The 25,881-nt window shown below is 42.5% G+C and overlaps 1 protein-coding gene and 1 pseudogene across 8 annotated transcripts in view; one reads left to right on the forward strand and one right to left on the reverse strand.

The window, feature by feature from the left end:
• Positions 1-25,881, reverse strand: part of DISC1 (DISC1 scaffold protein) — a 369,472-nt gene that overhangs the window by 128,962 nt on the left and 214,629 nt on the right. The window lies entirely within an intron of this gene.
• Positions 17,284-17,762, forward strand: LOC102900007 (annotated as a pseudogene).

Consider the following 25,881-nt stretch of genomic DNA (forward strand, 5'->3'; position numbering starts at 1 on the left):
CCAGGACCTGGAACGCAACCCAGAACCAGGAACCGAATCTGAACAGTCACTTAGGAACCAACAAGGGAGGTCAGAGATCCCGTGAATGCTATTGGCAGGCCCCCACCCAGCCCAGTCCCTCCTCTCTTGCCTTGCATAAAGACGTAAACCATCTTGCTCCTCATTGCTAACGTCCTAACAGATGAAAACAAACAGATTAAAATGGGAAAGAGCTGAAATAGGAACGTTGCTAGCACAAATATAGCTCGTAGCCTGTATGGGGGAGAGAGGGGAGAAAAAGGAAAATGAGGAGGAGAACACAGGACTCAAAACACAGCAGTCCCCATGGCCATTTGACGAAGGGGCCTGCGGCCATGCACCATTCCACAGACCCTGAGGCTATCGCTGTGCGCACAGTCATGAACTTGGGGTCACATGTTCCAGTTCTAATTCTAATTTTGCTACAAGTATGAGCACAAATACTTTAGCCTCTTTGAATCATAAAATGAAGATAATCACCTTGACCTTCCTGATCTTTGTGTTCAGTAGGAACACAGCCTCAGAATTAAAGTGTGATTATGTATACAATTGAAGAATATTATTTAATTAGTATAATTAGTATACATAATATTCATCCTAAGTCATCAAGAAGAGGTCAAATTGCTGTCTGTGTGTGGAACACGGACGCTGTAATTTTTTACAGCCAAAGTGAATTCATCTTCTCAAGGAGAATAAATTCAATGGCCACGGTATTTACATCATTAACAAGACCCATGGATGAAACAAAGCTCTGGGAACTTTTCTAAACATGGGTAAAGATTGTGGATATCCGAAGGAAAGAAAACTGTAGCATCATATGAGAGGTCTCAGTTTAGACACAATGACCTTCTGTAAGTCACAGGAGGCATGCTGAGCTGTGTAAATACTATACAGGAGAAATGGCAGAGATTTGAGGTCTAAGAACTCAGCATCCTTCTTTTTTTTAATATTTACTTATTTTTGAAAGAGAGAGAGAGAGAGTGAGGGAGACAGAATGGGAAGCGGAGGGCAGAGAGAGAGAGAGAGAGAGAATCCTAAGCAGGCTCTGAGCTGTCAGCACAGAGATCATCACCGGGCTTGAATCCATGAACCATCAGATCATGACCTGAGCCGAGATCAAGCTTAACTGACTGAGCCACCCAGGCACCCTAACTCAGCATCCTTCTATGAAATTGCAACCTGTTGGTGCTACAATGCCCCCTTGGAGAATCCAGTTAGGTAACTTCCATTCGAAAACTGTCTACTTCTCTTTTCTACCTCAGCTAAAAACTAGTGTAACTTCCTATCACTGCAGAGATTCAAAATTGCTCTGTGGACAAGGGCTATTCTTTATAGCCTCACAAAAGCTACTGTTAAAGCTCCCTCAGGCCGCCTTCAGAGGCACAGTCCACCCTGTGAAGGAAGTGCCCATGGGCTGCTGAGAGGGGCAAGCACAGGTTCGTGGCTTGGCAATCCCTGAAGTGACCTTCAGATAGAGGGCTGTGCCCGGACAGAGACTGCTAAGTGCCCCCCAGCTTCCATTCTCCTCTCCATCCACAGAATAGGGCCTGGGGCTGGGCCTCCCTTGCAGCCAGATGTGGCCATGGGACTAAGACCTACACTAAGGGCCATAACTGGAAGTGTCATTGGGCAGCTTCTGGGAACCCTCCCCAAGGGACAGAATGCCTAGGCATGGTATGCTGTGTCTCCGCATCCAACCTTCTTCCTCAACCACCACATTTCTATAGGCCATGAGGTTGAAGTCACATGTGAAGAAGCTACATGGCAGCAGCTTGGGTCCCTGAGACCGTGAAGGCACCGTGACAGCCCTGGACTGCCTACCTGCACATTAATGTTGAGAACAACAACAAATCATGTCTATTGTAAGCAGCTATAATTAAGAATTATTTGGGATTTTCTGTCATAGCTGAGCCTAATGCTAACTAACATAAGGTCAAAAACATACAGGATAGAAGAGACAGCTTGAGGTGGGTATTTTGTCAAGGTAACAACATTCCTTCTTCAGAGAGAAGATTCTACAGAATCTTACTAGGCAGAACATAAATGTTTTTTTAACTACCAACCCTTGGTGCCCTACCTACTTCATTCTTCATTTCCCTTCTTTTGCAGCCAAGCTAGGTTCCCGACCACCACCAGAACCGCATACACAATTCTCACACACCCGCCATGAATGTTGTTTTCTCTCCCCTTGGACAGGCCTCTCTTTTTGTCTTTGCCCACATATACCGATCACTTCTTTTAATATCTGGGATAGAAATGTAGCGTGCCTGTAGCAGCAACCTGCTTTTATCTGTTGTCCCATCCTCAGGAAGCCACCCCTGCCCCAGGTGGTAAGGTGGAGATGACAAGAATGGCTCCTGTCCCCTGTCATCACAGGGATGGACGTGCCACCCAAGACAACCAGAGTCTTCCCGAGACTGACGTTCAGGAATTGAAAGAAAAGAGGTTCCTTTCTGTGGTGGGGACGACAAGGGGGGGATGCAAGCTGGCAGCAGCCAAAGGCCACCTGGCGGCCATTTTCCTTGTCACCTGCTGTTTCCAGCCAAGCAGAGCCATGACAAGACCACCAGTTTCCTACCCAAGAGCTATTCTCCCAACATAACCAACCTCTTATTGGGGATGGCAACATCCTTAGCTAAAAGTAAATAAACTCAAAACAAACAAACAAAAAACCACAACGCAACAACTGGATTTCAGGTTGTCTTGCAGACTGGGCGGCTGAAGGACACAGTAGTGACCAATGGGACATAAGCATGAGCCACTGGTTGGGCTTGTGAGAAAGCTATTTACTAGAGAAGTGGACTTATCAGTTATGCACCTCTTGGCCATGGTCTTGTCTCTGCCTAGAACATAAATGTGATGCCAGAAGAGGGGCAGCCATATTGTGAATACTGGGAGACAAGCAATGCTAAGGAGGACTGAGTGGAAACATGGAAGGATCCAGGCTCAGGACATCTCCCTGCTGACTCTGGGCTACCTGTCTCCAGGCTTCTTGTTGCAAGAGAAAAGCAAGTCCTCCGATTGATTTAAGCCACCACGCGGAGGCTGTTGTCGCCTACGGCTGTTTGAACTTTCTGATACAGAATTTATTACCCGGGAGTAAAATGGTACAAGAAACAGGACCCAAATGGGAAATTGGTGGAGAAGAAAAGATGGCGCCCTGGTACATGGCTGTAAATCTTGTGTCTTGAGGAGTGGCAGCAACATGGTGAAACCATCATCTACCGTCCCTTGGAAATGCTACTTGCCAAATTAGTGATACTGGGGAACATAGAGGAAAAACTCAGAGCACTGGCATCTGCTGGGTCCTTCGTGACACACAGAAGGGAGAAACACTCACATGACTGCAGCTGCCTACAACTCATTTAAGAAGGTGAAGACCCTCAGGCGCTGACCCTGCACCTGCACAACCCTGAGAGTGATGCCCCCTTAAATTCTACGTGCTAGGGGCCTCCAGGCCTCACACTAGTCCCAGCCCCGCCCTGCTGCAAGCAGAGGAGAAAGGAAGGAAAGGCGGCTCTTCTATAAAAAGTCCTCTGCCAAGACAAGATGATCAGGAGTCCCATAATTCGAAGCCTTTCATGGCTGAAAAGGCTGATTTCTTCTCTATCCCAAAGCAAAGCATTACTAAACATTAGCCATAGAATGACAGCCTTAGCCAGGGATAAAACTGGTGCCCCACCAGCCATAAGGGGCAAGCTTGTTGGGAAAAAATGGGATTATAGGTATCGCCTTGGGAGTGGGGGGGGGGGGGGGCAGGGTGACAAAGCACAGATGTAAGAGACAAGATTCTTCAGGCTTACAAAACCACATCCAGACAAAATGTTTAAATACAGTTGTTCACTCATGGGACTCTGGAAGGAAATAAAACAGAAGCCCACCACTTTTTTTTTTCTATTTGTGCTTCCTGTTTTCTTCCTTAATACATATGCAGCTCATGTTTTGCCTTCAGGGAGCCAAATAGAGTTAATAGACACGACCACAATATCTGCCAAATCATATCAGGGCGATGTCTAACCTGGCGAGCTTTAGAGAATCTGCTTCATCCGTCGGAAAGCTTGAGGAAGCACACCTCTATCAGAGCCGCTCCACTATGGCTACCTGCAGCCCAGAGTCAGTGCTTCTTTTGTTTTGCTTTGTCTTAGCCCTCGTTTTCACATACCGCCGCAATGTCGCCAGGAAGGGCCTGCATCCATCCAGAGCTCACGCCGTATCCCATGTAGAGGAAGCACCGGGACCCTTGGGGACCCTGGAGGTTTCCACACTCACACACACAGGAGAGAATTTAGTAGTGGTGAGGATACTAACCTCAAGAACAGACCAAATAATTTGGGCATCCTATACCGGCATCTCCTTTATGGATGCACGGTCCAAAATTCATGCCCTCATACAATTTATTTTAAACAAACACAAGTTTCAGGGAAGTTGCAAATATAGTATGATTTTTTTTTCTTTTTACTGAACCATCTGAGAGTTGTTAACCAGATGCCCCTAGATTCCTGGCTACTTTAGCGGTATTTTCCTCCAAACAAGGACATAACCTACATAACCACAAGACAACTACCAAAACTAGGAAATTAATACTGATAGATGAGGATCATCCATCCTCGGGCTCCAACAAAATTTTTCCAAGTGTCCCAGTAATGTTTTCTTGTGACAAAAGCTTTCCCCACGCCCCTCAAAACCTCAAAAACCACACACTGCACAGAGTTCTGATGTTTCTTCAGCCTCCTTCTGTATGAAATGGTTCTTCAGTCTCCCCTTGACTTTTCACGACCTTGGCACTTCTGAGGACTACAGGCCGGTTATTCTGCAAAATGTCACTCTGTTTGAGTTTGTCTGGTGTTTGCTCATGAGTAGAGTCAGCTTTGCATTTTTGGTGGGAATTACTGGTCATATTAACTGTGATCACTTGATCAAGATGGGGCCTGCCAGACTTTTCCACTGTAGAGCTACTCTTTTCATCTTTGTATTTTTTTAATGTTTATTTATTTTTGAAAGAGAGAGAGACAGAGCACAACCAGGGTAGGGGCGGTGGGGGGGGGGGGTGGACACAGAATCCGAAGCCGCTCCAGGCTCTGAGCCCAATACGGGGCTCGAACCCATGAACCGTGAGATCATGACCTGAGCCAAAGTCAGACACTTAACCGATTGAGCCACCCAGGCACCCCTCATCTTTGTATTTAATAAGTATTCAGAGGGAATGTAATCGAAGCTATGTAAATATCCCATTCCTCAAGAATCTCTTCAGGGTATTTATTTGTATATACATGGACTCATTATTTTCCATTTTATTCTTGGGTTATAATCCCCTAGTATCATCTTCATTTATTTTGATGCTCAAATTATGTCCAGTTTGGCCAGATGGCATGGGGGTGGAGAGCATTCAAGGTGAATTCTGGGTCCTTTTGTCCCACAATTCTGTGAACACATCCTTGCTTTCCAGGCCCAGCTTGTTCTAGCCCCATCTTGTACTGTTTCTGCTTGCACTCATCAGTGGCTCCCAACAGCCCTGGTTCCTCTCAGTATAAAGTAGTATTTAGAAGCCAAGAACTGGACTCTGGGTGTGTTTACCGCTGCTGGGGTGTCACTGTTCCCAGGGTCTCTCAGTGGCAGAGCTGGAAGATACACGTACGAATGCATATGTACACACACACTTGTACATTGGTATTTCTCTATTTATACATATTGAAAACTTTGAGTTCACGGTAGTACCTCTGGTTTTACTCTGATACCACAGGGTCCCTTCCAGTTTTCTCCCTTTCCTCAACGGTAACCCCCATCCTCGACAGTAAGAAACTGAGCTTGTTAGGAGGGACACCACAGAAGAGACACTGCAGCTCCCCCATCATGGATGCCTACCTACCTCACTCACCTAATGTCTAAGTTGTTCAAGAAGGGAAGGGATGGGAAAAGAAACAGGAGAAAGACTTCCAATGAATTTTTGAGGAAAATGTAATGTGAAAGAAAGCCTGGCCTGCGGCAGCTTGTGACTATTAATTCCTAAAATGATTTTTGGGCCCCCAAATTTGTACCCACAGGATGAGCAAAGCCTCCAATCCAATACCTACCTCAAAGATGCCATAGATGATAAAGGACCAGGGAAGAACTCAGGGTTGAGGAGAAGAGAGGGCTGGGCTTCTGGATCGGTTAGCCTGGGCATGTGATTCCTGCAGGGTCAGAGTTCTCACTCCACACAGCTTGCACACCCAGTAGCTCTTGTCTACACCACTACACTAAGTGTGAGTAGAGCCCCTCTGTGTCCAGCCTGACTCGCTATAGTCTATCCACTATGGCAACAGAGCTATCCTTTAAAATGTGAATCAGATTATGTCCTCTTCTGCTGAAAACCCTGAGATGGCTTCCCATCTTAATCAGAAAGGTCGTAACATCCTATTATTCACCGTCCTATATGATCTGTCCCCGCTTTCCTCCCTGTCCTCACCTCCTACTGCCCTCCCCCTCAGTCTCTCCCAAACAGGCCTCCTGGCAGCTTCTCTGATGCTCAGCATGCTGGCTGTTTCCTCTGCCTGGAAAATCCCTCCCCAGAATCCAGACTGCTGGCCTACTCCTTTAATTCGGGTCTCTGCTCAACTGTCACCTTATCAGTAAGGCCTTCCTTAACCCAACAATCTAAAATAGAAATACACACACACACACACACACACACACACACACACACACCACTCCTGTGCCCTGAGGCTGGATTTTCTTCTTAGCACTTAATATCACTCACATATTATATAATTATTGTTCCTTTATTTGTCTGCCGTCCTCCATCTCCAGGTATAATCATATAGGCTCCATGACTGTAACTGGCTGAATCCCTCAAAAAGATGTGCTGAAGTCCTAACCCCGGGATCTGTGAGGATGACCTCACGTGGAAACAAGGTCTTTGCACATGTAATTAGTTAAGTTACTTACTAGACCAGGGTGGGCCCTAAATCCAATGATTGGCATCCTGATAAGAAGAAGAAAAGATACACAAAGACACGCAGATACACAGGGAAGAAGGCCACGTGGAAACAGAGACAGAGATTAACGTGGTGTCTACAAGGCAAAGAAAGAATGCCAAGGATTGTCTGCAACCACCAGGAACCAGGACAAGGCAGGGAGAGGTTCTACCTGGAGCCTTCAGAGAGAGCATGGCCATCCTGACACCTTGATTTCAGATTTCCAGCCTCCACAACTGTGAGAGAGCACATTTCTGTTTGTGCTGATTTAAGGCAACTCTAGGAAACTAGTGTAACTGTATGTTATCACCATGGTATCTCTAACTGCTGCAAATAGTGCCTGGTACATACGAGGCACCAAAAAAATGATCACTGCATGAAGAGGTGAACGGCTTCCAAAACGCTCTGTCATTGGTTGATATCATTAACTTATCCAGGGCTGGGACACCTGGGTGGCTCAGTTGGTTAAACGTCTGACTTTGGCTCAGGTCATGATCTCACTGTTCGTGAGTTCGAGCCTCGCGTGGGGCTCTGTGCTGACGTCTCAGAGCCTGGAGCCTGCTTCAGATTCTGTGTCTCCTTTTCTCTCTCTGCCCCTCCCCCACTCACACTGTCTGTCTCTTTCTCTCTCTCTCTCTCTCTCTCTCTCTCTCACACACACACACACACACAAGTAAATAAACATTAAAAAAAAATTTTTTTAACTTATCCAGGCCCACTGCCAGCCTATGTGGTGCCTACATCTTCCATTTGTGCAAAACAGAAGGAGGTGCCCTTCTTCAAGACATGCCACTTCTTTTTGTTGAAAAGTTTCCATATCATCTTGACATTATCAGGACAAGACCTACTACACGTAAGTGTAATATGATTAATTATTAAAATATACATGATGAGGGTAATGAATACTCAGTGTGACTGGTATTCAATGAGATGTGGGGCTCTTGCTCAGTGTACAGCCTGTGCAGCCATTCACAGCAGCTCTGATCTAGTCAATCACACTTCTTTCAGTTACTTAGGGAGGAAGTAGGATTCAGAGAGAAGATATAGGGCAAAATAACAAGAAGCCACACCCTCTCTTCTCCAGTCACTAACCGGGAGACAACGTAAACATGGGATAACCTGAGAACAATATTAAAGCAATAAACTGTGTGATTAAATACATGATACATATTGGAAAATAAATACACAGGTAGACCAGAATGAAAGGATCAGATGATGGCATCATCGCACCATGGTCAGAAGAAGGAAAAACTACTATTCATCAGTGTCTGCCATGTGCCAGACAAACCTGACCCCACTTAAGTTACACAGAGCTCAACGGGCTAAAGGCTTCTAACACCGGCACCAGTGTTCTCGCCAGCGAAAAGCGGTAAGGCTTAGCAACTTGCCCCAAATCACGTAGCTCAGTAAGTAGCAACACTGAGATATGAATCTGGATCCAACTGGGTACAATGCCTGCCCTTGTCATGCATCACGCTGCCATCTTTGAGCAAGTTTAAAGGAAATTATAGGCATGCAAATTCAGTGAAATGGGAGTTTCTCCAAATTAGGTATACACAACTTTCAGTTCTAAATAAGAATCATAGCACATGCCTAGGCTTTTCTGTGTACTAATCGTCTTCATATACTATACGTAAATTCGGAAATTAGTTTTCATCTGATAGCCAGTGTAAAGCCAGGCCGGTCGGTCATTTGCAAGGGGAGTGGATTCACAGCATGACTTCATACACACCATGGTAAGTAATAAAATTTGAGAACAAGTTGTGGCATTTTCTGCCAGTTGGTTCGTTCAAAACCACTCTGGTCCCGCCAAACACATTTTCCTCCACAGTAGAGAGTTAAAGTGAAAGACGACAACTCCCACATCCCCTTGTCATTAAGGTTCTGTCTGTGGTTGACCTGCCCTGCTGTCACACCCACGTGAGACCAGGAAGCCATGATGGGTATCCTGAAGCAGCAGCCAGGGGCTCTTCCAGAAGCATGGTCAGAGGCGTCTAGCGTTTCTGAAGCTGCTTGGGCATAATATCCTCTGTCCAGTGCCTAGCTCTGCAAGGTTCAAGCAGTGGAGGGCAGTCGCACCTTCCACTGCCCCAGTTGCATGGTGAGGTTGGACATTTCTCCTGGCTATTTCACTTCTGGGTGTAAAGCATCCACGTTTGGTTCTCTGGACCTCATAGAAATTTTACAGCAAATTAACATCATCCAAGCAATCTTTCTTAATGAGCCGGAGAACACTGTGTTGCCTGCATCTAAGAAAATGTACCTATATTTAAAATCCGTCCACTTACATTCTTGGATAAATGAAGAGAGAATAGCTCTGGATATAGTCAGGAATTACTGTAGGCATAGAAAACTACTGTGCCCAGGGTGCCTGGGTGGTTCGGTTGGTTGAGCATCCGACCCTTGATTTCTGCTCAGGTCCTGATCTCACAGTTTGGGTTCGAGCCTGGTGTTGGGCTCTGGGCTGACAGCACAGAGCCTGCTTGAGATTCTCCCTCTCTCTCTCTGCCCCTCCCCTGTCTGCACGCTCTCTGTCTCTCTCAAAATAAATACATAAACTTCAAAAAAAAGAAGAAAATCAGCATCTCCTTGTCTGGAGTCACCACCTCCATGCCCTCCAACTCTTACTCCAAGAGACCAGCAATAAAATCCAAGAGCTTTTTTTTTTCTTTTAATTTTTAAAATTTAAATCCAAGTTAGTTAACATATAGTGTAATAATGGTTTCAGGAGTAGAATTTAGTGATTCATCGCTTACATATAATACCCGGTGCTCACCGCAACAAGTGCCCTCCTTAATGCCCATCACTCATTTAGCCCACCCCTCGCCCACCTCCCCTCCAGCAGCCCTGTTTGTTCTCTGTATTCAAGAGTCTCTTACGGTTTGCTTCCCTCTCTGTTTTTATCTTATTTTTCCTTCCAAGAACTCTTTTCAAATGAACTGAATAAACTCATCTGGCACGCACGATCTTCCATTTTTTCCGAAGTGCCTCTCTGCAAGTGTCTGTGTATAAGCCATGGAGTCTGTTCTTCAGAAAGGAACAGAAGGATGTGGCTGCAGAGGGAAAGAATGGATCACAAAGCCATAATTCTTTACCCGGTCATTTTACCGGGTGACCTTGGGCAAGTTATTTAGCAAACTACTGCCTCCCAGGAACCCCCCTCGTCTTATTTCAGGAGGACATAAATGCAAGGGCTTCTAATACGGAAGCACGTAGGTCAATTACATGTATTATTTGTAGCTCTCTCTCACTTATCTGACTGCATCCCACCGGTGCTTGAGATAAGACTCGTCTCCAGTAGACCAGCAGCATTATTTTTCCCTGATTGGGGAATGTGTGCCGGCCTGCCTGTGGACAAAATAAACGCGAGCTAGCATTTTTCGGAGCTTCGGTGTTAGCTGCTAATAACCATCTCCTGCTGCAGGGCAAGGAAGAAGATTAAGCCATAGTCCCTGATGAAAACAGACACGAAAGGCAGCAGGGGCAAGAGAAAGTTAAATCCCAGACACAGGCTGGACTTTTTGAAAGAATGCATCTTAAGTTAATGCCGTAATGAATAAAATCATTTTATTCTCAATACATGGCTTCAGAAGCTTTTACTCTGGGAACGAGATCTTTATTCTGGAGACAACTAAAATCACTTATACATTCCTTGTATAAATCATGAAGATCCAATAAATCTAGTCTTATATAGACTGTGTCTATTTGGGGAAGCAGGAGAGGAGTAGGAAGTATAAAATAACACAGAATGGGAAGTCTCTACATTTGGCCACTGGTAGGCAAACCTATTTGGTACAAAAAGTACTTCTGTATTGGAAATTACTGGAACATATGACAAACTCAACAGAAAACAATAATCAAATGTTCATGCTTAGATGCTAAAAATACACTGGGGTGATTGTGATTTTTTATCTCTAATTTCAGCACTAATGATGATGATTATTAAAATACATGTGTAAAGAAATCAAACCTCAGGCTTTGATAGGGAAGGGAGCGAAGCTCTAAACAAATACATATTGCTGTTCAGGGTAATTCCATCCTCAAAATTAATCAGACCGTCCAAAACCAGATGCAGCATTTTAATTAGGTAAAACTAACAGCCACGCCGAATAACAAGAGGAAAGGCATAGATCAAGTAGTAGACAAGATCCTCATATAGGGTTCGATTTTTCCAAAATTATATCATTACTGATGAGAGTCAAGGAGGTCAATGCAAGAAACCCGGAAGTAGGTCATAGGCCACGTCTCCCCAAAGCAGTGGTTCTCCAAATGTGGCCCCCAGACCAGCAACGTCAACATCTCCTGGGAATTTCTTAGAGACACACATTCTCAGGCCTTACACTTATGGAATCCGAAGCACTAAGGGTCCAACAATCTGTGTCTAACAAGCCCACCAGGTGATTCTAACACACAGTACAGTCAGAACCACTGCCAAAGGCATAAAGTAAAATTCTATCCTTTTCCTGACTCCTTGGAAGTAGTCTGAAAATCCACAGGACACAAGCAGTTTGTGGCTGAACGGTGGGGAAAATTCCCACTGCTTAGCCAGTGTTAGGAGAATTTTCTGGTAATATTTGTCACCTGGTTCTTCCATCTGCTCTAGTTATTTATTGATATGGAACAGTCGGCGACTATTTCCAACTTGTTGACTTTCAATATCAGTTCCAAATTACATTTTGTTTTGCCGTGTTCCATTTACTCCAAAACTTTCCGTGGTGAAGGAGTGAAAGGCCAGGTTTTTCTCCCTTTTTCCTTCCTCACAATTGCGTTAAAGAAAACCTGTGTTCGGTCAAAATGTCCTTTACCCTGCCCAGCATAGACGCCGACCCTTCCTGGCCAACCATGCCTTGTCTTCTGGACAATCTGTCCAGCTGGGAGACTGAAATTTCCCCTCAACACGAAAACATCGGAAAAACAAGAAAATGCAAATCTTTCTTTCTTTAAAGTCAGTGTGTGTGCATGTTGTGTGTGTGTGTGTGTGGTTTTTTTTTTTTAGATCCTAAGAACATAGACAGATACATAGTTAGATTATGACATGTGATTGTAAGCAATTTTTATTATTACCACTATTTCATTTGCTGCGGGTCGAAGTCATGACTGACCTAAATTGAGTATATATAGCTTCAACCTTTTCTCTGCTCATGCTTCTGTGTATATTCCATACTGCTTTAATTCACTTGATGGCATCTTGCTATTTTATCTAATGTGTATGTGTATTTCTCCATGATTCTATTATAAGTTCCTGGAGGGCAACAACCACACCTCCTACTTCTCATGAAGTAGAAAACTGTTGTACAGAGATTCAAAAGACATTCACTGTATGTATTTAATAGAGTGTCCCCTCTGCCCCTTGTCCCAGGAACAAGCTGCTAAAATTCTACTTTGGTGGTTTACCCCTTGAAACAAATCATCTCTGATTTTTAGGAAAAATGCAAAGCAATAAATAAAACACCCCTGGCTTAACGTAGCCCTAAAGAAGTAACTTAAAGATAAAGCTCTATCCATTCCCAAGATCAGGTGTGAGGTACATGGGGTGTCACGATGCACCAGGGGCCTGGTTACACCAGGATATGGTGACCAGCTTCCAATCAGCCACACAGCTTTGCTTCCAAACACTGACAGCAGCCCAACAGGCAGCAGACTCTACAACAAATGACTGCAAACATGTCACCGCAAGGAAGTTTTTCAAATGTTACAAATAGGCTGAAAGTTGTCGCAGAAAGAGGAAAGGAAGGGACAATTTAGTCAGCACTGTATAAATGAAAGAAATATACTGGCCTTGTTCCATAAATGGTAACTGAAATACTATTCGGACCAGTCACTTATCAGGGGAAAATAAAACAACCTGCCACTGTACCTCAGAGAGGAGAAAACTAAGGACAAAAGACAAAAAAAAGCTCTATTCGTTCCAAAGAAAAGGCAGAGTGACAAAGAAACCATAGCAGGGTTGACTATTGATCTGAGACCTCTCGCTAGTCCAGCGGAAGCATGCCCGAGTCAGTTCACCGAGGTCTGGCTGCAATAGCTCCTTGACTCCATCGCAAGTGCTGTGCCCCACATCCTCCGTCTGAAGAAACTCCACTCAGCCTTCAAGATTTACCTCCAGTGTCACTTCCTCTCTGAAGTCTCTTGCAAAATGCTGCCCGGTAAAATCAGTCACCTCCCTGCCACCCTGCTCCCACTGCTCTCCCGGGGTAGCGCTGTGGTTCTGGGTCCCCCCCCCCAGTCGGGGATGCCAGAAGGGTGCAGAGCACTGCTCAATCCCCTCTGTTTCACCCACAGGACCTAACAGAAGGCCTGGCACCTCGCAAGGCAGTGCTCTAAAAATCTACTGAGTTGTGCAGGGATAATAAACAGTACTTCAGTTCTCTGGGGTGGGAACTTTATTTGATGTGTCTTGCAGGTATGATAATGTACAAGACGACCCAGGACAGGACACTATGCTGGTGCTTCCCATACCACCGTCTTCAATCCCTCGCATCAATCCTATGAGGAAAGCAGTGCTCAGGGGGATAAGGAAACCAGGACACCGAGATCCCAACCAAGTCTTATTTTGCACCCCTGTTCTATTGCATGGTACATGTGTCCTGGACCAGTGACATAACCTCTAAGTGAGCCTTGAAGTCCTCCTCTACGAAACTGGGATGATTATATTTTAGTGCTTTGGCCTACTTTCTACAAGGGCATCGGGAAAACAAATGAAATCCCACCACGTATTGAAGAAGGGAGAACAGTAAAGAAGATAACCTAAAATGGAAAAAATGTGCACTGAACATAATTTTTACTAAATGTTTCAGAAACGGCACCTAATGTGCCTCTCCTGAAGGGACAGCTCCCAATAGAAGCTATACCTTAGACGTAGAGCTGCCTCTAAGAAGACACAGCTTTCAAATGGGCAGATTTTGACGCCAATTATTTAAACACTGTATCACTCTTGTAAAAGTCTGCCCTGGCCCCCACACCGAGGGGAAATGCAGAGAATTTTTGGTCACTGCATCCACAATGTCATGCTCATGACCATTCCCTAAATGTTTCCCATCTAACTAGACTCCAGATCACACCACACAGGTAACCGCATGAAAAATGACAGCTGTTAACAGGCACTGTTGTCAAAATCGAAACACCATAGGAAGTGGGAATATGTTAGGTAGAAAAGCTGCCGTGAGCCTGTACTGGACGATACCAGTGGTCACATGACAACACTTCAGCATGTATGATGCCAGAGGAACTCCAGAAAACAAATGATTACTGAGTTGCTAAGATGAGCTACGAACCATTTCATGTTTTAGGCAAGGGACGTGTATTTTAGCAGAATCACCACATTGTGCCGAATGGACTTGGAGGCAGAGGTATATGATAAGACACGACTGAATGGGTAAAGAACGGCTCTCAGGCTACTGCAACCGTCTAGGCACAGGAGGATGGTGCTCAGAGAATATAAAAGACGGACATCTTCCCAGTCGTGTTATGAGACTGGTATAATCTTGATACCAAGTTTGGAAAAACTTAATATGAGGATATAAAATTACAGTTAATTTCACTTATTAACATAATGCAAAAATGCTTTAAAAACTAGCAAAACTCCAGGAGTGCCTGGCTGGCTCAGTTGGTGGAACATATGACTCTTGTTCTTGGGGCTGTGAGTTCGAGCCCCCATGCTAGGGGTGGAGATTAGTGAAAATAATAATAATAATAATAATAATACAAAAAAATTAGTAAGACCCCAACACAGTATAAAAAGTAAGAGTTTATCCCAGGAAAGTTAACAAAAATTTAATTTTAAAAACCTTATTAATTTGGGTTTATAACATATATAGAAGTAAAAGAATAGTAATAGCAATATGCGGTATAAATAATAAATAAATATATAGATACCATGTTGTATAATATTGTTTGAATTAAGAGTGTTAAAGTCGCAGAGTGTAAACCCTAGAGCAACCCATGGAGGAAACAAAACAAAGTGCAATAGTGATAATCTAAGGGAAGAGATCGAATGGAATACTGAAAAATACTCAAGTCTAATGGAAAACAGAAAAAGAATAAAAAAGAAAAAAATACACATGGGAAAAATAGAAAACAATAGCATGACAGTAGACTTATGCTCAAACATATTAATAACTATACTAAATATAAATGAATTAAAGATTCCCGTTAAAGGAGGAAATTATCAGTCTGGATAAAGAAGCGAGATCAAACGCTAGTATGTTTCCAGGAGACCCACTTGAACTGTAAAGACATAGGTTAAAATGAATGAAAAAAGATACATCATGCTAACACTAGTCATAAAAAAGCTGAAGTAACTATATTCCTACCAGACAGACCTCAGGAAAAAAAAAGTATTATAAGTAAAGAGGAATAGTTCATAATAATAAAGTGGGTACGTAAGCAATCTTAAATGTATATGCTTCTGCTAGAGGATGAAAATACTTGAAGTATCAAAGTACTTAAATAATGAAGCACTGAAATATATAATTTGATAGAACTGAGAAGAGAAACAGACATAGCCAACATACTCGTTAGAGATTCCAACAAACTTCTCTCAATAACTGATAGGTCAAGTAGACATTAAATCAGTAAGGATAATGATTTGAACACTATCAACCAGAATCACTTAATCAACATTTATAGAACACTATACCCAATAATTGAAGAATTTACATTCTTCTCATGTGCACATAGAATTATAGATAAACTATATGTTGGTCCATAAAGTAAGTCTCAAAAATTTCAAAGAAGATTAAATCATACCAGGAATGTTTTTGAAACACAACAAAATTAAATTAGAAAGCAGTAACATAAAGATATCTGGGAAATGGGGCGCCTGGGTGGCTCAGTCGATTAAGCGGCCGACTTCGGCTCAGGTCATGATCTCGCGGTCCGTGAGTTCAAGCCCTGCATCGGGCTCTGTGCTGACAGCTCGGAACCTGGAGCCTGTTTCAGATTCTGTGTCTCCCTCTCTCTGACCCTCCCCTGTTCATGCTCTGTCTCTCCCTGTCTCAAAAATAAATTAAAAAAAAACGTTAAAAAAAAAAAAAGATATCTGGGAAATACTCAAACACTTGGAAAGTAAGCAATCTATGTCCAAGTAACTCACAGAGCAAGAATAAATTGCAAGGAAAATTAGAAATTTGAATGATAATGAAGACTTAATAAATTTGCGAGCCTGACTGAAGTCATGCTTAGAGGGAAATTTATAGTTTTAGAATAGAAGATTTAAAATCATTGATGTAAGTGTCAACCTTATGAAGGTAAAAATAAAACCCAAAGTAACTAGAAATAAGGAATAATAAAGCTAGGAATGGAAATCAATGAGATATAAAATGGAGAAACAGTAGAGAAAATTAATAAAAGCAAAAAATTGTTTTTTTTATTTTTTTTAATGTTTATTATTGAGACACAGAGAGAGACAGAGCATGAGCAGGGGAGGGGCAGAGAGAGAGGGAGACACAAAATCTGAAGCAGGCTTCAGGCTCTGAGCTGTCAGCACAGAGCCCGACGCAGGGCTCGAACTCACAAACTGCGAGATCATGACCTGAGCCGAAGTCAGACGTTTAACCAACTGAGCCACCCAGGCGCCCCCCAAAAATTGTTTTTTTATAAGATCAGTAAAACTGTTAAAACTCTAGACTGATAGAGCATAAATTAAAGCAAACACAAGTTACCAGGTATGCCATCAAGGAAAAAAAAAAAAAAGTAGACACATTACTATAGATCCTAGAGATATTAAAAGAATAATAAGGATATATTATGAACATCTTTTTATGCCAACAAATTCAACAGTTTAGATGAAATAGAAAATTTCCTCAAAGGTGCAAATTATCAAAATTATATATACACATATATCTATTAAAGAAAGTGAATTTATAATTTAAAGCATTCTTTCAAGAACTCCAAAGTCAAGTGACTTTACTCTTAAATATTATCAAACATTTAAGGAAGAAAAAAATACCACTTTCACACATACTTTCAGAAAATTTCAGGAGAAAGGAATGCATCTCAAATAATTTTATGAGGGCAGCATAACACTGATCTAACACTCATTATTAATGTAGTCAAATAGTAAGCAAACCACATCCAGCAATTTGTAAAAAGTATAATATTTCATGATCAACTATGGTTTAGGCAGGAAAAAAGTGTCATTTAAACATTTGAAAATCATCAGTGTAATTAACCACATTAACATAATAAAGGAAGAAAACAGATGAAATGGACTTCATCAAAATTAGAAACTTCAACTCATCAAAAGACACATTATGAAAATGAGTAGGAGAAAATTCCTGATGCAGTCAGCGGGTGCCTGTGTGTGCAAGGGAAGATGGCTGAGCAGATGCCCAACTCAGTGCTGTTCCTGTGTCTGGGTAACATCTGTCAATCACTCATCACAAGAGCAGTTTTGAGAAAACTTGTAACTGATCAAAACATTTAAAATAATTGGAGGGTAGACAGCGCAACAACATCCACGCATGAAACAGAAAACCCTCCCGATTATCAGGGGCAGAATTGCATGAAGGAGCATGGTACTCCCACGAATCACATTGTCCAGGTGGGTTACCAAGAAGACTTTGCCACATTAGATTATACACTACGTACGGATGAAAGCAATCTGAGAGATTTGACTAGAAAAAGTAAACAAACTAAAACCTGCAAAGCTAAAATTAAACCATTTGGGAGCTATTATCCAAGAAAGCAACTTATTATTGGAGATCCCTATTATGGGAGTGACTCCGGCCTCGGGATATCTCCCAGCAGCATGGAAGGTGCTGCAGGGCCTGTTTAGAGGAGGTTCAATGACACTGCATCCATTCCTGGTTGCAGCCAGCGGGACTAGTCCCCACAGCCTCGGCATCTCTCAGTCAATGTGTCAAAGTGCAGTAACATTCCATAGTTCGAGGCCACCGCTGTTTCTTTGGTTGACTTGCTCCTTCTTAACTTAAAAAATAATTATAGACGAAAATCAGTTGTTGTGTTTGGCAGAAGAATGAATGAAGAGTTTTGATTCACATGGTTTATGGGGTAAAGTGTCCTTAGGTTAGTTGAACCTACCACTTTCCTCCAGTTACAAAAATTATGGAACAAACAAAATAGAACAGGATGAAATAAGCATTACTTTCAGACCCAGATCAAAATCCGAGCCCACTGAGGCTTGTAAGTCATCTGCCCTACCTCTTCCCTAAGTGTGGACGGCTTGATGAGGATAAAAACCCCCTGTTCTCCCACACTGCCTCCTTATACCAGAGCCCTTCACCATCCACAGGAGCGCACAACCTAGATGAAAAGTGTTAATTTACACACGCTCATTATACACACTTGAGTACTTAAAAGAAAAGAAGGGCGCCTGGGTGGCTCAGTCAGCTAAGCGTCGGACTTCGGCTGAGGTCACAATCTCGTGTTTAGGGAGTTCGGGCCCCATGTCAGGCTCTGTGCTAACAGCTCAGAGCCTAGGGCCTGCTTCAGATTCTAGGTCTCCCTCTCCGTCTCTACCCCTCCCCCGCTCACACTCTGTTTCTCTCTCTCTCTCAAAAATAAACATTAAAAAAATTTTTAAAGAAAACAGAAAAATATTTATGGAATTAATCTTAAGCACCTTTAATACTTCCTAGGTTTTGTTTATTTAGTTTATTTTATAAGGAAGTAGGCTTATTTGCTCCCATTTGAACCACTTTGTCCCTGGAAATTTAATCTGATCCAGAAAGACACTTATACGCTGGTTTATCTCACGGTCAGTGTGCAAAACGTGTCATTTTCTTATGTGCATGTGCAACCCAAATGTCAAAAATAAATTAGCTTAGGAGGGAAGAAAGTAATTACAAAGTTAGAAAAAGCTCTTTTATGTTGGAATACTTAAATATTGATATGTTAATAAGCATTCATCAGTGCTTAATTTACAGGCAAATATAGGTCATTTCTGTGCACTGTGAGATAATTAATCTAAAACTCACAAAGATACATGTCAGAAAAGATTGTTTTCAAAATAAACCGGAGAAATTATGAAAATACAGATTTTTTTAAAAAAAAAGCAACGAACAAGAAAGCTCTCCAAATAGGAGAAAATATCCGTAGTAAATATACCTGGCAAAAGACTTGACTGCAAAATACTTAATAGGTCCTCTACAACTTAATAGCTGCAAGAGAACCCAACAAAAAACTGGCCAAAATATTTGAACAGGAACTTCACAAAGAAAAATATGTGAATGGATGGGGCACCTGGGTGGCTCAGTCGGTTACACATCTGACTTCAGCCGAGATCATGATCTTCACGGTCTGTGGGTTTGAGCCCCACGTCGGGCTCTGTGCTGTCAGCTCAGAGCCTGGAGCCTGCTCAGGATTCTGTGTCTCCCTCTCTCTCTCTGCCCCTCACCTGCTCATACTCTTTCTCTCAAAAATGAATAAACATTAAAAAAAGTTTTTTTAAAAAAAATATGTGAATGGTTAATACACACATGAAAAAAATCCTTAACCATTAGTTACCAGTACATAGCCACTAAAATGGCTAAAACAAACAGGACAGACAACATTTAATGTTGATAATAATATAGGACACTCTACAACAGTGTTCGAAGAGATATAAAATGGTACAATTTCGGAAGTTTCTTGTAAAGTTGAATGTATGCTTACACTACAACCCAGTAATTACACTTTCGGTATTAACCCAAAGTAAAATGAAAACACAGAAAGACTTATGACAATGTTCATAGAAGCTTAAGTCATATTAGTCAAAAACTAGAAATAACCCCAATGTCCATTAGCAGGAAAGGGAATAAACAAATTGTAGTGCATTTATATAATGAAATACTACTTAGTAATAAAAATGAAATAAACTACTGACACCACAACACCACGGATGAATGTCAACCACATGCTGAATAAAAGGTGACAGACAGAAAAGAATGTACACAGTACCATTCCATTTTTCTAGAGTTTCTAGAATAGGCAATATTCACCTATAGTGACAGAAATGAGACTGATATTTGTCTGACCAGAGACTGGGAGGCGTTAAGTACAAAGGATACTTTGGGTGGGGGAGACTCTATAGCTTTACAGGGTGTAAATTATATGGATATATACATTTCTCAAAACTCATCACACCGCACACTTCAGATTTGTGCATTTCACTGCGTGTAGATTATATATAAAGCAAAATTACACATAATATATATTTACAATTATATATACATATTATATAATATATATGTGCTAATAATTTGCTTATATAAAGCAAAATTTTAATTATGGCTTTAATTCACCATTTCAATATGTTAAATGAAATACATATATAAAGGAATTAAAGAAAATAGCCTTAATCATTTTTTTAATGTTTATTTATTTTTGAGAGAGAGACAGACAGACAGACAGAGCATGAGTGGGGAAAAGGCAGAGAGAAAGGGAGAGAGAAAGGGAGACACAGAATTCAAAGCAGGCTCCAGGCTCTGAGCTGTCAGCACAGAGTCTGATGCAGGGCTTGAACTCACGAACTGGGAGATCATGACCTGAGTCAGATGCTCAACTGACTGAGCCACCCAGTCACCTCAACAGCCTTAATCTAATAGCATCTCTATCATAATTACAAACATCACACGTAATAGTCTAACCTTATAATTCTACCTTCTAATATCAGATAAAACACAAGGACATTAGGTATCACTGCATCTATACAAAATAAGACAAGTGAGGGAATCAATGAAAAGAATAAAGAATGGAAAGAAAAGAACAAAATGCTATTACCTACAAAGGATATGATTCCTCCATAGAAAATCAAAGAGAATCTATAAAAAAACAAAACAATTCCAATAAAGTTGCTGGAAACAAGATCATATGAAACACAGTGTAAAACAACAAAAACTGATGAGAGAGGGGTTTTTTTGTTTTTTAATTTAAAAAAAAATTTTTTAGTAGGCTCCACACCCAATGTGGGGCTTGAACTCATGACCTGAAAGAGTCGCACGCTCTACTAACTGAGTCAGCCAAATGCCCTTGGTTTTGTTTTGTTTCGTTTTAGTTAGCATTTGTGATAGAAAAAAAATCTTAACTGTACATAGGATAAATTTAATAACAACAACCAAACTGTATAAATAAGGAACACTATAATTGTAGTCGTGAAATGTTCATGAATGGGAAGGTCAATAATATACATCTGGCCCTCCTCTCAAACACTTACTATACAAGTTCAATGCAATCCAATTAAAATCTGACAAGTTGATCCTAAAGGGCCATGAATAACAATGACAACTTTGAAGACAAAGGACGACTAGTCCTATATGGGCAGAGATGGAGGGGGCCAAGAGGTGGAGGGAGTTATGTCCTATCACATATCAAAACATACAATAAACCATAAAGCCATAGCAATTAAACAGTGTGGTGTTAGTGAAGGGAAGGACAAACAGATCAATCGAATAGTATAATGACCTATAAGTAGACGCAGGCACACACAAGCGGCACATACATCAATGGAGATCATGATGCCACTGAGTATTCAAATGTAAAAAGGCAAGATTAGGTCCCTACTTCATGCCAAACACAACAATAAATCCCACATGTAAATAAAAAACTATATTTAAAAAAAAGTAAAGGTATAGAGCAAAACTTTAAAAATCGGAAGAAAATAGGGAAGATACTGACACAAATTGGCAAGAACTTCTTAAACAAGAAATGGGATGGGGCGCCTGGGTGGCTCAGTCGGTTAACAGTCTGACTTCGGCTCAGGTCATGATCTCACGGTTCGTGAGTTTAAGCCCCGCGTCAGGCTCTGTGCTGACATCTCAGAGCTTAGAGCCTGCTTCAGACTGTGTGTCTCCCTCTCTCTCTGCCCCTTCCTTGTTCACACTCTGTCTCTCTTTCTCTCTCTCTCAAAAATAAATAAACATTTTTAAAAAATAAAAAAAGAAATAGGAAGAACGGACAATAAAGGAAAAGTTAGAGTCATCTAATTTAAAATTTAAAACTCTGTATGGCAAAGACACAGAGGGGGACAAAAACAAAACAAAACAAAACAGACCATCCACAGTGTAGGATACGGGGCATTAGTGGATTTGTCATTTTTTCTTCATTTAAAAAAACTGAAAAAATTAAAACAGAGGTTGATGTGAACCAAAGGCGGTAACATTTTGACACAAATGGGTGCCCGCTACACGTGTGAAATCTCTATGGACGAGACAGAGGTTCACAGTTTCCCATTCTCCCTCCGCATCCTGACTGACCCTGGAGCCTCCCTGGGGGGTCCCAAGCCATGTCATGGCCTCCAGATCCGTGAGTCACAAACTACCGTTTCAATGGCAGTTGCCTCCCAAATCTGGTGCCCTGACCCCACCTCAACTTTTCTATTAATGCACTCTATTTTAAGACTGTGGAAGGACAGGTTTCCCCGAGCCAGTGGACAGGGAAAGGCAGCTGAGAGATGCCATGTGAGCGTCCCCGCCCTTCAGCTTCCAGAAGGCTTCAGAGGAGCTGTCAAACAGATGGTGGGGGCTGAATGCACCACACTTAATCCCTCTCTTTGTCACGGGAGGAAATGTGACATAGCTTCAGCTATTAAAAAAAATTAAGAATGCTGAACACAACACCCAAAGGAAAAGAATAAAAAACACATTCAGTGTGGAGAGAGGACGTGCTCGCAGGTGGAATTATCAGTAAATAGGAGATTCGTCTGAAATCGCCAGGATATAGTGTCGTTTTTAAACTTTTTTTTTATTATGGTAAAGTGTGTAGCATAAAATGGACCATTTTGCCCATTTCCAAGTGTACAGTTCAGTGGCATTAAGTACATTTACGATGTTGTGCAACCATCACCCCCATCTGTCCCCAAACTTTTCATCTTCCCAAATCGAAATTCTGCCCCATTAAACACGAACTCCTTATTGCCCCCTCTCCAGCCCCTGGGAACTGCCATTCTACCTCCTGTCTGTATGAATTTGACTATTCTAGTTATGGCATAAAAGTGGAATTGTACAGAGTGTCATTTTTAAGGAGTTCCACATGCTCCATGTTATTGTTTAAAAAATTAAAAAAAAGCACAATTGATGTGGCTTCTTCTCTCCTTGGCTTTTGCTTTGTGAAGGTGGACTGATTTGTGCCTGATGAACGCTGTATAGACAATGCCCTATTCTGTGTACCCTTTGTACCGAATTTCATGAGGACTTTGTGGAAAAAGAACTTGCCCTTGCTATGTTGCAGCTCACCCAAGATCAGAGCCATCAGAGGTACAGCCATCACCCCGTGTGCAGAGTTAAAATATGCCTGGTTTGTATTAAAGCTCTGTACCATTAAGAGCAACCCATACAATGTAATGGTACTCCTTAAAAATTCTATGAGAGGAAATCAAATTTTTAGCAAAGCAGTCCCTAAGCAAATTCTGGAGTCTAGGAGAAACAATTCCTCATAACAACAGTTCCGAAAACCAAAAGCACTAGAATAATAAATATGGAACAAGCCACAGCTCCCTTTAGCATTAGCCAACTTCAGTCTTGTGAACACAACCTGAATTATGGACGATGTGTAATATACTCTTCTAAAAAGGTTTCAGGGAGGTAATTTTCAGAAGGCGCTCCCGGTAACATCTTCTAGTATAACCCCTACTGGCTTTACAGACTTACTAAGGGCAGTAGACGGGAAGAAAGACGGATGAAAGAGGTAAAATGGCACAGAATGAAACAGGTTTGTGTGTGGTGAGAGAATCTCCAGGCAGAGCACTAGAAATCCAGTGCTGTAGCTCTGTTACCTCCTCCGTGTGCTCAGCCACGCCCTTCACCTCGAAGGGCCTCCATACCCTCACCTGTAAAGCAGGGAAGGGTGCCCCTTAAGATATCAGAGACAGGTGACCTTTCTACCTAAAAGGAAAACTCACCACTCCTGCACCAACACATTGCCTACCATTCTTTAACAAGCAGGGACTTGTGACGTTTTACCACACGAACAACGATTTGCAAATGGTACCCTACATACAAAATGGTTTTGCTCTCTGGCTTTGGGTTCACATCTGCCTCTTTCTTCCCCTCAATTTGGTATGTTTCTCTGTACTTATAAATATTCCCAAGCGTTGCCCAGGTTTCCGCCCCACTCTTGATGGCAGGTACCCCACACTCCAAACAAGGATGGCTTGTCCTGCCCAGGCACCCATGCCGTCCCACGTGGCACATGAGGACACAGAGCCTGAGAAAAGCAAAACAGCCACCACGGGCAGATCCAGAACTCTGAACCCTTGCAGACAACTCAGGTGCTTTCCAGCTGGAGCCTGGAGGCCTCTACTTACTGAAGTCCACAAAATCTGCCAGCTGACAGTTCCTACTTCTGCAGGGAGAGTACTCAGGATACCAGGAACATGGCCCTGGGACTCTGAGAGCCAGGGTGAAGACGGCTCTCATGTCCAGAAATATGGGGCTGCCCGGCCTCCTCAGAGGATTCCATACCGGGATGCAACGCTACAGGGTTGCAGCAAGCTGGTCCTGGCTGGAGTTCTGTTTTCCAAACCACAACTCATCACACAGGCGGACCAGGGAAGAAGAGAACAATCTCAAGGCCCTGGAGTGAGCCGCCCAGGGTCAGGGTGCACAGCAGCTCAGTAGAGTTGGGGGAGTCGGGAGGACACTCTTCTCCAGGCTCCCTGGGCCAAGGCAAGGCTGCCTCTGTGTGGACCGTCACGTCCCCATGAGAGAGACTTCTGGGTTTCTCTCATCTCCTTCTTCCGCTGGGGATCTGCTCTTGCTGCCACTTGCCTCACCTGTTCGAGCACCCACGCTTTCCCCATCCATGGCCACCTCCCACGTGCCTGGGAGCCGAGGGACGGCACACCTAGCCTCTGCAGGTGCTTTTCTCTAGGTGCTCCTAGACCCATCCCCGTCCACTCTCAGACCTTGTCCGTTGCCACAGTTCCTCTCCTTTTTGGCAATATACTCTCCTATCCTGACAATATACAAAGGATGAAGACTGTAAAATCACCACCACGGGCCGATCACCCAGTTTATAAAGGAAAATTTTACCGAAACTGTTAAAGACCCTCAAATTACATTGTACACACTGCCTGCCCCAGAGGTGATGATTTTTAAGTGTTTATCGTTCCCATGCATGGATTTATCCTTTCCCTTGGTATGTATGTATCCTTAAAACATAGAATGTTGTTTTCCATCTTTTCAAGTAAATAGTTGGTATTGTACTATATGCATTCTTCTGGAACTTGCTTGTCTGGCCGAGATGATGTATATGAGATCTGTCCACATTGATATGCATAGCTATAGCCCACTCACTTTCACCACTGTCTAGCATTTGGTCATGTATGTAAGTCACTTATTCATGAAAGAAATACTCCAACTATAGAGCAAGAAGCAGTCCACCTTTACGCATAACGGATCCCAAAATGAAAATGGAACAGATGACAGTTGTCAAGCCCTGATTTGTTTTCCCTACTCCTTCACGTTGATTTGATATCCATGATTAATTTAAATGCTGACGAAATTCAATTATGTTCATTTCTAGAGAGATTACTTCCACATAATCCCATGTTTTAAATAATAGCAATAGGTATTTCTATTACCACACAGAAACACCAGAGTAATGGCCAGGTCCCAACTAGCTGATCCTGTAGATTTAATGGCATAACTCCTAACAGACACATTTGAGAGAGAAGCTTGGTGAGAAGGATTACATATCCAGCTAAAGATGCACCAGGACTCAGAGAGTCTACAGAACTCTTTACATGAATGGAGCAAATCCATCTGTCAATGAATGCAATAACCGAGTCTGGGACCTTATGTTCATCTTTCCATCATCAAATGGAAAAGAAACAGTGAACCCTAGATAATCTCCTCGGTGCCAGAGAGAACTTGGGTTGGCAAGTGACGAAAAGGAGGTACTAAGAAAAATGGGGAAAATGGCAGCCACGGGAGAAGCCAACACTTTGAAGAAACGGTTGGTCCATCTGTCT

This window comes from Felis catus, chromosome D2 (genome assembly GCF_018350175.1).
Source record: "Felis catus isolate Fca126 chromosome D2, F.catus_Fca126_mat1.0, whole genome shotgun sequence".
NCBI classification, from domain to species: Eukaryota; Metazoa; Chordata; class Mammalia; order Carnivora; family Felidae; genus Felis; species Felis catus.